Below are 10,368 nucleotides of genomic sequence, written 5' to 3'. Positions count from 1 at the left end.
GAAGAGCAGAACGGACAAAGCTGAGGTGGTCCACATCAGCCCAAGTACCTCATCAGCACCTGCAACCAAACCAAAAAGCAAAACCCATGCAGCAGAGCAAGCAAAGGTGGTGACACCCGTGTCTACAGGAAAACAGAAACAGGCTTCTACAGGAAGCCCGAAATTGGCTAAAACAGGGTCTTCTACAGGAAGCCTTAAAAAGGCGAAACCCAAGGAGAAGAAGGCGGACATCCTAGCTAGGGAGGCAGCAGCTGTGCTGGCCGCCCTACGTACCTCTCCCAAGCCGAAGAGAAGTAAAAGAGGAAGCTTCCACTATTTTTTTAAGGCAAGAAAGGGCATGCAGATAAGAATTGGCAGACCCCAAACCACAGTCAAAGAAGCAAATTGTCATTGAGGACACACAAGCTAAACAAAAGAAAGAGTCTCCTTCAAAGGGGTCCATCATCTATGAATGAGGAAGCTAAAAACCTTCACCTAGAGAGAAGCAAATCAAGGTGATGGACTCAAAGACTGCTTCTACAGGAAGACAGAGAACAGTTAGCAGACTGTTTCTACAGGAAGACAGAGGACTGTTTCTACAGGAAGACAGAGGACTGTTTCTACAGGAAGCCAGCGAACTGTTTCTACAGGAAGTTTGAAAATAGGGAAGCCAAAGGAGGAATCGGCCGAGATGTTAGCCAAAGAAGCCACCAGGGCCATCAAAGACGAGGAGAGAGATTGGTTGCTCAGAGGATGAGCAACACTTTCAGTAGGGGGGTGATGATGAGCCCCAAAAATGTACAATTATTTGGGCTCATTCAACCTCCTAATTTGGCTTAGTCCACCATTCTCATTTGTTTATTGCATGTTTTTGATTATTTTTATGTTAATAGAGTGAATTTGGTTAGTCATTATGCCAACAAGTCTAATGGGTGCTTTGTGTAGCCTTTTTGGTCAACTTGGAGACAAAATTGAAGGTCTTAATGAGCACTTGGCAGCCAAATTCGTGGGAGAACAAGCTAGAGGATTTGTAGGAAGGTGTCCCCCTCATTTATGGGCCCTTACCTTGAATTCTCCACCTTCAGCTCAGAGTTCAAAGGCCACCAAATCAATGAGCACAAGGGCAGCCAAGCAAGTCAAGTTGGACTGCTGTTAACTACAAGTCTTGGGCAGACAAGTCCCTAAATTTTAGGAGGACTGTTGGGTCCTCAAATTGTATAAATAAGAGGGCTTAAGACCTCATTTCAGTTAGTCATTTTGGGGAGCTATTTAGTTAGTCATTTTTGTAGCTAGTGGTTAGTCATTTCGTAGCAGCTAGTTAGTCAATTTGGTTTTTGCTCTTTGTAAGCCAGTTTTGGCATGACATTAGACTTTTGATTATGAATAAAAGCAAGCAGTTTTGGATCAAATTCTGAGTTTTTAAAGGAGCCTAAAGCTCTCGGGGTTGGGCCCAACCTGAGAGCTCAGGCCTCCTTCCTCTGTATCAATATTGTTCCTTTAGCATTTCGTTTCCATTTTCCTTTACATGCATTCGAGTATAGCTGCTGATTTAGATTTCCTGTAGTGGTTAAACAGTTGCTGATTTGGATTTCCTGTAGAAGTTAAACAGATTGGTTTTATCAGTTAGAATTGCTGTAGTTGTTTGGAAGTAGGCTGAGTAGATTAGAGTGAATAACAGTTAAAAAAAAACAGGCTGACTGTATGCTCATGATCCACCTCTTTCTAGAGGCAGGGATCGCAGACTGTGCTGCCCATTCAAAAACGTTTGCTTACATGTTAATGCTCTCTTGAACGCAGTCTTGGTGATGGATAGAAGTGTCCATGAGTGTCAATTTCTTGGAATGCTTCATTGCTTCAGTACCATATATCAGTTTCCTTCACGAATACATTGCTGTTCATTGGTTTAATAAGCTGTTGGCATAAGTTAATAACTTTTACTTGCAGGACTTGGATGATTTGTCTCATTTACACCATGCAACGCTACTCCATCGTTCTCCTACCTTCCCGAACCGTGCCCAAACCAACTATCCATCCTCCAACGAAGCCCTTTGTTCCTCAACTACCCCACTGCTCATATCCCCTGTTTTTTGCCTTCCATTCCTTCTATTTCTTCTAAGACAAATCTGCCTCTACACTCACCCTCATCTCCTCACCTCACTGTTGCTAAGCCATTACCACCTCATTTCTATCCTACATATCCCCCTATACCACTCCATCACTTCACCACCACCCAAAACTCCCACGGTAGGACATCCTGTAGAAGTTAACAGACTTCCTGTAGAAATTCCTGAGTTTCCTGTAGGATCCCTTGCAGACATCCAGTAGGAGCCCACACACTCGGTTTCTGAGCATCTGAACGTGAGGAACCTCTGTGGACTGATGCTAAGGATCCCTTCGGACCTCTCCTAGCCTCCCTGACCTTTCCAAAGCTTTCCTTCCCTCTGCACCACCTCTGCACAACCAAACCCTAATAAGAACAAAATCACAAACACTCCATCCACTTAAGAAAAAATACAAAAACATGTCTTTTCAGATGCAAGTAGCTTAGATTCATGCATTTCAACTCACTAGAAGTAATGGCATCATTGGTAGAAGTTTCATTCACATTTTTGCATTGTAAGGGTCAAGCTAGTCAAATTAGGGTTTACTAGGGTTTCCATGCTTTGTTGGCTTTCAGTTTCCTTTTTGCAAAGTAGGTTAGCTTTCTTCGAGATAGCTTTCGTCCATCACTCATAAAGCTTCTTCTGAGAGCATATAGAAGTTGGCTTGAGCCCTAGCGGACTTGTGCCAGCTGACCAAGTGACAGCTGCGACAAGAGCTAGTACTTGTGCATACAACACCGTCGCTTCCAAGTTTGTACGAACTACCGGGTTGATAAAATTAGAGATAGGAAGCTCCAGGAGTTGTAGCATTATTGCTACAATAGTGGAGCCCACCAGTTTTCCAATAATGATGTCCTCCACACATGCTGGAATGAAACTGCTACATAACTTTTATTGACTGTTCTTTGTCCAGACACCTCAAAAGAACTCTAGATGGATCCCTCCAATAGAGCAGATTTTCATTAATGCCATATTTAGCTGCGCTAAGCTTAATAGTTTTGGCTTGACTTTGAGTAAGGCCTGGAGGGATTTCTAGCTTCAGCAAGAATCTAACTATTGCATAATACCAATCACAAAAAGCTAGATTTTCGGCCGGTGTCTGATTCTTTTCTGGTTCAACTACTTCTTCTTCTTCTGCCTGACCATTTTCTGCAATTGAGCCCATGAGGTTTATGTCCAGTGTTCTGCAATTTCCTTCAGCTAACAATCTGGCAAGATCCTGACCTCTGACAAGTTTGGTGAGCTTCATTTCTATATTAAATTCAATTAACTTTGCAATCCATTTACCCTTCTTCCATCAACATCAAGTTGTGTTAAGACATCTTTTATTGCAGCAGAGGGTACATAATCAATTATCTTGGAATGCAGAATATAAAATCTAAGAGATTTCAAAGATTTGATAAGAGCATATGCTTGTTTCTCCATAATATCATACCTCAGCTCAACATCCCTTAATGTTTTGCTAAAAAATGCCACCGGATGCTCTAAACCTTCTTCATCTGCTTGCAGTGAAACTGCTGCAATGGTGTCTTCAGAGGCAAATGAGAATACATGGAACTCCTTGCTGTAATCCAGACTTATTAAAGTGGGAGCTTCCATAATGGCTTTCTTGATGGACTCGAAAGATCTTCTTACTGAATCAGTCCATTTTATCTTTGACCCCTTCTTGAACATGGAGGTAATATGCTTCATCAGCTCTGCAAAATTTGGGATAAACCTCCTCACAAAATTTCTTTTTCCCAGAAAGGACTGAATATCTTTATTTGATCTCGGGACAGACAGGGCCTGTATTTCTTTTACTCTTTCTAGGTCAATTCCGACACCTGCAGCAGAACCAACATGTCCTAACAGCTTGCCTTCTTCTAAAGCAAACTGTGACTTTTTAGGATTGACTAAAATCCCAAACCTTCTGCACTTCAGAAACACTTTTTTCAAATGTTGTAGATGATCTTGATGGCTGCTGGAGTATACTGTTATGTCATCAAGGTAGATAAGGACAAATTTATCCTTCTCTTCAACAAATGCTATATCCATAGCTCTCTGAAAGGTGGATCCAGCATTCATCAATCCAAAAGGTATCTTAGCATACATAAAAGTGCCCCAAGGAGTGGTGAATGCAGTCTTCTCTTGGTCATCTGGATGCACAACAATTTTATTAAACCTTTAAAATCCATCCAGGAAAGACATTACTTTGGCTCCTGAGAGGGTAGTTGTCTTTCTTAGAGGATTTGTTTAAGTTTCTGAAATCAACACACAGTCTGACTTCTCCACTTTTCTTCCTCACCACTACTAGGTTGGCTACCCACTTGGAATATCTAAGAGGCACTATGATCTTGGCAGCCAACAACTTTTAAATTTCTTTTTCAATCAGAGGGAGGAGCATAGGATTTATTGGTCTCAGCTTCTGTTTGAAAGGTATGGTGTCTTTCTCCAGAGGGATTTTATGCTGGATGATATTTTTGTCATATATTTTCAGGTCACTATATTCCAAGACAAACACATCACCAAATTGCTTCATTAAATTGAAGTATTCGGAACTTTGGTTTACAGACAGATGAGTGGACAGATTTATGTATCTAAGCTGACCTGGACTCCCTATATCATGCTTACAGACTGCATATTGATCTTCTTTTTGGGCAGCCTTGTAAGGCACATCATTCTAGTCAAACAATCTTTCTAGAGGAATTAAACCCTTAGAATATGCTTGTTGGGAAGCTGGACAATGCTATCTTTGCCAATTTTATTTCTAAGCTGGGATTGAGGGCTTTCTTCCAAGGCTTCATTTTCTTGGTCAATTTGCATTTCGGAAAACTCATCAATGACTTGCAGAAACCTATTTATTTCATCATCATCTTCAAAAACTTTTCAATGCTGGACATTATCAGGCAAGGATGGCCTATACTTCATTTGGACTTCATAAACTAGTTTGGGAGGCATGGGAGGGATAAATAGACTAGCAGACACAACAAGGGAATCAACAAGCTGATTTTTGACTCTAGGGATATATGAAATACATAAATTATCAAAGGAATCTTTGATTCTCCATGCCTCATCTCTATATGCTTTCAGCCTTGGGTGCTTTGCCTGAAATGTTTTATTTACTTGCTGAATGATCAAATCAGCATCTCCAAACACCTTCAGGTTCTTGATTCCTTTGTCTTTCGCTGTGTTAAGGCCCAATAGCAAAGCCTCATACTCTGCTATATTGTTTGTGACTTGAAAGCCAGTTTGAAAGATAGCTGTGCGCTTTTTTGTTCTAGAGATATCAGCACCACCCCTGCTCTTGTAGTCTCCCTGGAAAATGCTCCATCAAAGAACATCTCCCAAACCTGACTTCCTTGCTCTTCCTCGGCCTGATTTGTTGGTTTCTTGAGCTGCATTGAGGCCTTATGGGATTCTTCTATTTGGAGGATACATGCTCCAAAATTAGTGTCCACAACATATATGGGATGATTAGTAGGATTCTTCTCATCAATGATGATGTATGCCAACTGTGCTTCTCTGTACAATTTCCTACCTTCTCCTCCAAATACCGGGACAATGGCATAAGTTAGATCATTATGTAATGTCCCACCTAATCTCTTAATCCATCCTCTAGACAACAACATGCCAAACTTGGGAGGGACATCTGCCACCACAATATCCATCATCATACTTTTCATGGGCAGCTGAGTTAGGATAATGGCCAGATCTTTAATCAAACCCAGACATTTCACCTTTATTGAATCAAATGAGAATAAATCATGATATGGTCTGGTGATGTCAAGGCCTAACTCCTCCATGACAGCTTTAGGCATCAAATTGTGGCTGGCCCCCGTGTCTAGCAGGAAATTGTGGAGGATTTTGTCATGAATGGTCAAGGAGACATAAAAAGATGGAGAATTATTATCAGTAGGTTCAATCATAGGGCTAAGCACAACAATAGGCTTATCATCTTGCAAATTGACAGAGTTAGTGGAGGTTTGTGTGGTTTCCAGCTCAAGAGCTTCAAGGATAGGCTTTCTAAATACTTCACTCTTTACCAACTCTACCAGAGGCACAAATATTTTTAATTTCTAGACTTTTGACTCAAAGCTAAAAGAGGAAGGTAACTTGTCAGAACCTCTTACCTCTTGAACTGGTGCTTTAAGGATGACTGGATTAGCTGCTGGTCTTCTCTGTCTGATATTCTGTGACTCTGTTTGGATAACAGCTCTTTGGGCAGGATTCTCCTTGACATTTTTGCATTTGACCTCAGATTATATCTTTGCTGTTCACTAGTCTTCAATACAACTTCTCTGTCCCACTCCTGACTGTCTTGTTCCTACAGCAATGATTCTTCATATGCAGCCAATGTCAAAAAGGTAGCATTGCCTTTATCTTCCATGCAATGGATTTCATCCTCATCTTCAAATTGTTCCTCCTCCATGACTACATTCTGGAAAGGAGCTTTAACCTTCTGTTCTTCATTTGGTTCTCTTCCCCTCTAAATGATTTGCAACTATTCATTTGCTCTTCTGAATGGATTTGGATTTCTTGGAGCAAATGTTTTCTGCTGCCTTGTCTTTCCTGAATTCTGCTTAACCTTCAGCTTAGATATTTCAGCAGCCAATGACTCTATCATTCTAGTCATTTTATCTAATTTAGGTTCTGAAGATGAAGTAGAGGAATAAGAAGCCTCACCTCTCTGCCTCCTTCTGTCGGTATGACTTTTTAGCTTTTCTGTAGCCATAATATTAGATTCCACCTCCAGTGCTGCATCTTGCATATCATCTAGAGTGGCACATCTTCTTTCTCTCAATAATAGGTAGAAATCAGAGTCAAAAGCATTGGCATAAGTGAGTTTGGAAGAGGTGGGGGTAGGCTTTACCTCAGATGGTATCTTACCATACATACGATTAAATATTTTATTGAAATCAGGCAAAGATTCCCCATTTTCCCTCTTCAGGTTACCAAACTCAGTATGGTAATATAGCAAGTCTTTTTTATCTCCCCAGTGCTTCAAAAATGCTTCATCTAAGGCTTCAATATCAGAAATAGATCCGAGTGGCAATTCTCTGAACCACTTTCTAGCCTCTCCATCAAGGCTCTGTACAAAAATTATCATCCACACATCATTTTCACTTATATCTAAGTTATCAACATAACTATAAAAAGCCTCAAGGTGTTCTTCAGCTGTTACCCCCTCTGTACCAGTGAATTTGGGCATATATTTATGATATTCTCCAGTAGGCATAGCATTCAAAGGAACAAGCAGAATCAAAGGTCCATATCTAGCAGCAACGATTCTTTCTATCTTCGTAGGTGCTTGCTGGCCTGCCATGACTGGGATATGTGGAAGGACACTGGAAAATTGAGTAGTTTGAAACAATGTAATGGATGACAGAGACAACGGGATGTTCTGGACTGTATGGGAAGCTTTCTTTGGACTGAGATTCAAAGGGGAACTAAATGGATAAGGTGCTCTATTAATCTCTGAAATAATTTCTTTACAAACAATGCTGAGCTCTAAATCTTCAAACTGTATGTCCTCAGCTATAACCTTATCTTTTAGAGATGCATAAGTTTTCTTGGGCCTACCTAATACTGATGCTCCTTTCTATGATGTTTTCTTCAACTTGACAATCTTCTCAGGGTCAGGCGCTAATTCAGCTGGTGATTTCTGAGATTTCTTCGAGTATGTCTCACAAACTGAGCCATAATTGTAATGTGGAGTCGCCAGATAGATGATTACAACCAGAAATGTGCCCAAACTTTGTCTATCATCAAAATCTAGAATTGTGTCGTTCTCCTAGGGAAGCTGAGCTTCAATCTCCTCTCCCCGGCAACGGTGCCAATTAATGTTATCACCCCAAGAAACTCTCCTAGGTTGTATCTCAGAGATGCTCAGGAACATTACAAACTCAAAAAAATGTTGGAAATGGATGAATGGAAGGCATGATGCATATTCAAGCCAGATAACCACTTCTACTATGCTTAACTCGAGACATGGGTGAACACCCCCAGACTACAAGGCTTTAGACCACCAATTACTCACAGGTTGAGGATTAAGTGAACATGGAGAATACTGACCACACCAGCAGATGCACAAGACCATGTGATGGCCGACTGCAACCAGTAAAAAGGTCTACAAATCTATTTCCTAATGCACAAATAGGATGATAGCTCTCTGGCACTAAGTAAACAGAAACCTGCATAACACATTCAATGATACATGCTAGATTCTAACACAGAGGTGGGATGAAAACCCCTCTTATGCTAAACATCAAGAGCACATGAAAAATACATAATAGGAACAACCTAGAACAGAGTAGAAATGGAAAGTGAGCAATTAACAACAAAAGAAGCTTGTATTAGCCGAAAATGAAGACCAGACGCTGCAAGTATCACAGTAGTTACAGTCTCTAGAAGTTGAACCTTACATCAAAACTACAACCATCAACGCTCATTACATCTGTGGTCTGGGTATATACAGAGTTTGTTTACAAAAAATTCTCTGCTATTCTATGCGTGGAGGGGTCATAATTGACCACCAACCACATTAACTATCTAAAATGGGCCTCTGCTATGATCTGCTGCTTCAATGAATGAGTTTGACATTCTCTGGTACTTTGTTGTCCTTTCAGGTAACTGAAGTGTGGTATAAAAGACATTCCATGACAGATAAATGCTTGTAACTGCTCGAGGCTGTCCTTTTTCTTCTTGGCCATTCTTTTCTTAAATGCAATTGTTGAGGATCTACCACAAACGGTACCGGGAACTGATTAAGCTTGTCCTTTGGGTGCACAGAGTAGTTAAGGAGTGTGGACTTCATGGTGGGTGGACAAATTGAATGGAGGAATGGGGATGACCGTTAGATTGCGCAGACGGCGGATACAACACGACAGGGGCTATCAGGAAGGTAAGGTGGAAGACGATCACAGGCTGTTGGATGAAACAGATGAACGACGGAGATCGATTTGCAGGTGCTATCGGAAGATATGAGAGCGGGGAGATCGTGGGCCGTTGGATCTTGGGTGGAGAGATCCAATGGTCATCGGGCGTGGAAGATGCAGGGGATTTAACGGTCGAGAAAGTGGTTTTGAGTAGCGGGCAGTAATTATCACCCCTCCTTTGGAGCTGCGGCGGTATTCGTATATGGGCTTGCGATCTACTAGAACTATGACGCGTGGTGGATGGGACCTGCATCAAAACACTTTCCCTGTGAGTTAATGCGCGTGTAGCTTACGGGCGTGGGAGGTGCGAATGCCGTCGGATCTCGCAGCAAACGATCGGACGACGAGGAGATAAACGAGGTTTAGTGCACGGGAAAAAGGTTGTGGTGGTGGGGAAAAGCACATGGTCAGGTGATTGTGGTTGCATGACGATTCAAAATTAGCGCTCGGGGGCCGAAAGAACATAGGCTTTCGCAACAATTTAGAGGTGAAATGGAGGAAAACACATGCAGAAGGGGGCTATGGGAGTACACAAAAATGAAGGAGCAGGAGAAGAACAACTGATGCACATCCTTTTTTGAGAGCAAACGACCCGATCAGGCCTGTATTTGATCCTTGAAATGCTGAATTGAATAGCAGAGCTAACAATAGGCATGGTTATATGACTAGTTCATGTCATGGTTATTTCATGTATTTACTTGTAATTGTTAAAATTATGGATGCAAGACCTAATTGATGGTATAAAAACTCAATGAAGAAGGTGGTGATCCTTTCGGTTATGTTTCATAAGTTCTTTTAGTAATTCATGCTCTATCTTGTATACTAGACTTGTAGATTGCATTGATGCCAAGTTTTTGACGGAATGTCAGTCCCGATTGGGGATGCTCAAGCCTTGTCTTGAGGTTGATTTTGATTTGTTTATATTGTCATCATGTATTTGATGGATTATAAAGGTTATAACAATTTCTGGGTAGAGGTCAGGGTTCTGGGCTACAAAAGTGGCTCAAATCCTGGGGACATTGACATAGGTATGCTAAAAAGAGTCGAAGGACACTGACACATATGCCTGTGAGAGTGAATTTAGCTTCTGGACATTGCCTTTCCTATAACATGAGAGCGACCATGGGTTAAAAGGCTTAAATCATCAGTGGGACTCAGGGACATGATGTCTGAGTGGATGACATGTCTTCTGAGGGTTTTTTTGATTTCATCGATCATTTATTGTTCCGGTTGATGAGTAGAGTAGATTCAAGTCAGTTATTTTAGCATATTACAATCTGTAGTTTAAATCTACAAGGAATTTATACTTGGTATCAGAGTTGAAATCACTACAGAAGAGGACAATACAAGCTTGTCTTTTGCAGGAGAAATTG

The sequence above is a fragment of the Pinus tabuliformis genome, chromosome 8 (genome assembly GCF_031772625.1).
Source record: "Pinus tabuliformis cultivar Carrire ecotype Pingquan chromosome 8, CPIR1, whole genome shotgun sequence".
Taxonomy (NCBI): Eukaryota; Viridiplantae; Streptophyta; class Pinopsida; order Pinales; family Pinaceae; genus Pinus; species Pinus tabuliformis.
This window is presented reverse-complemented; position numbering follows the sequence as displayed.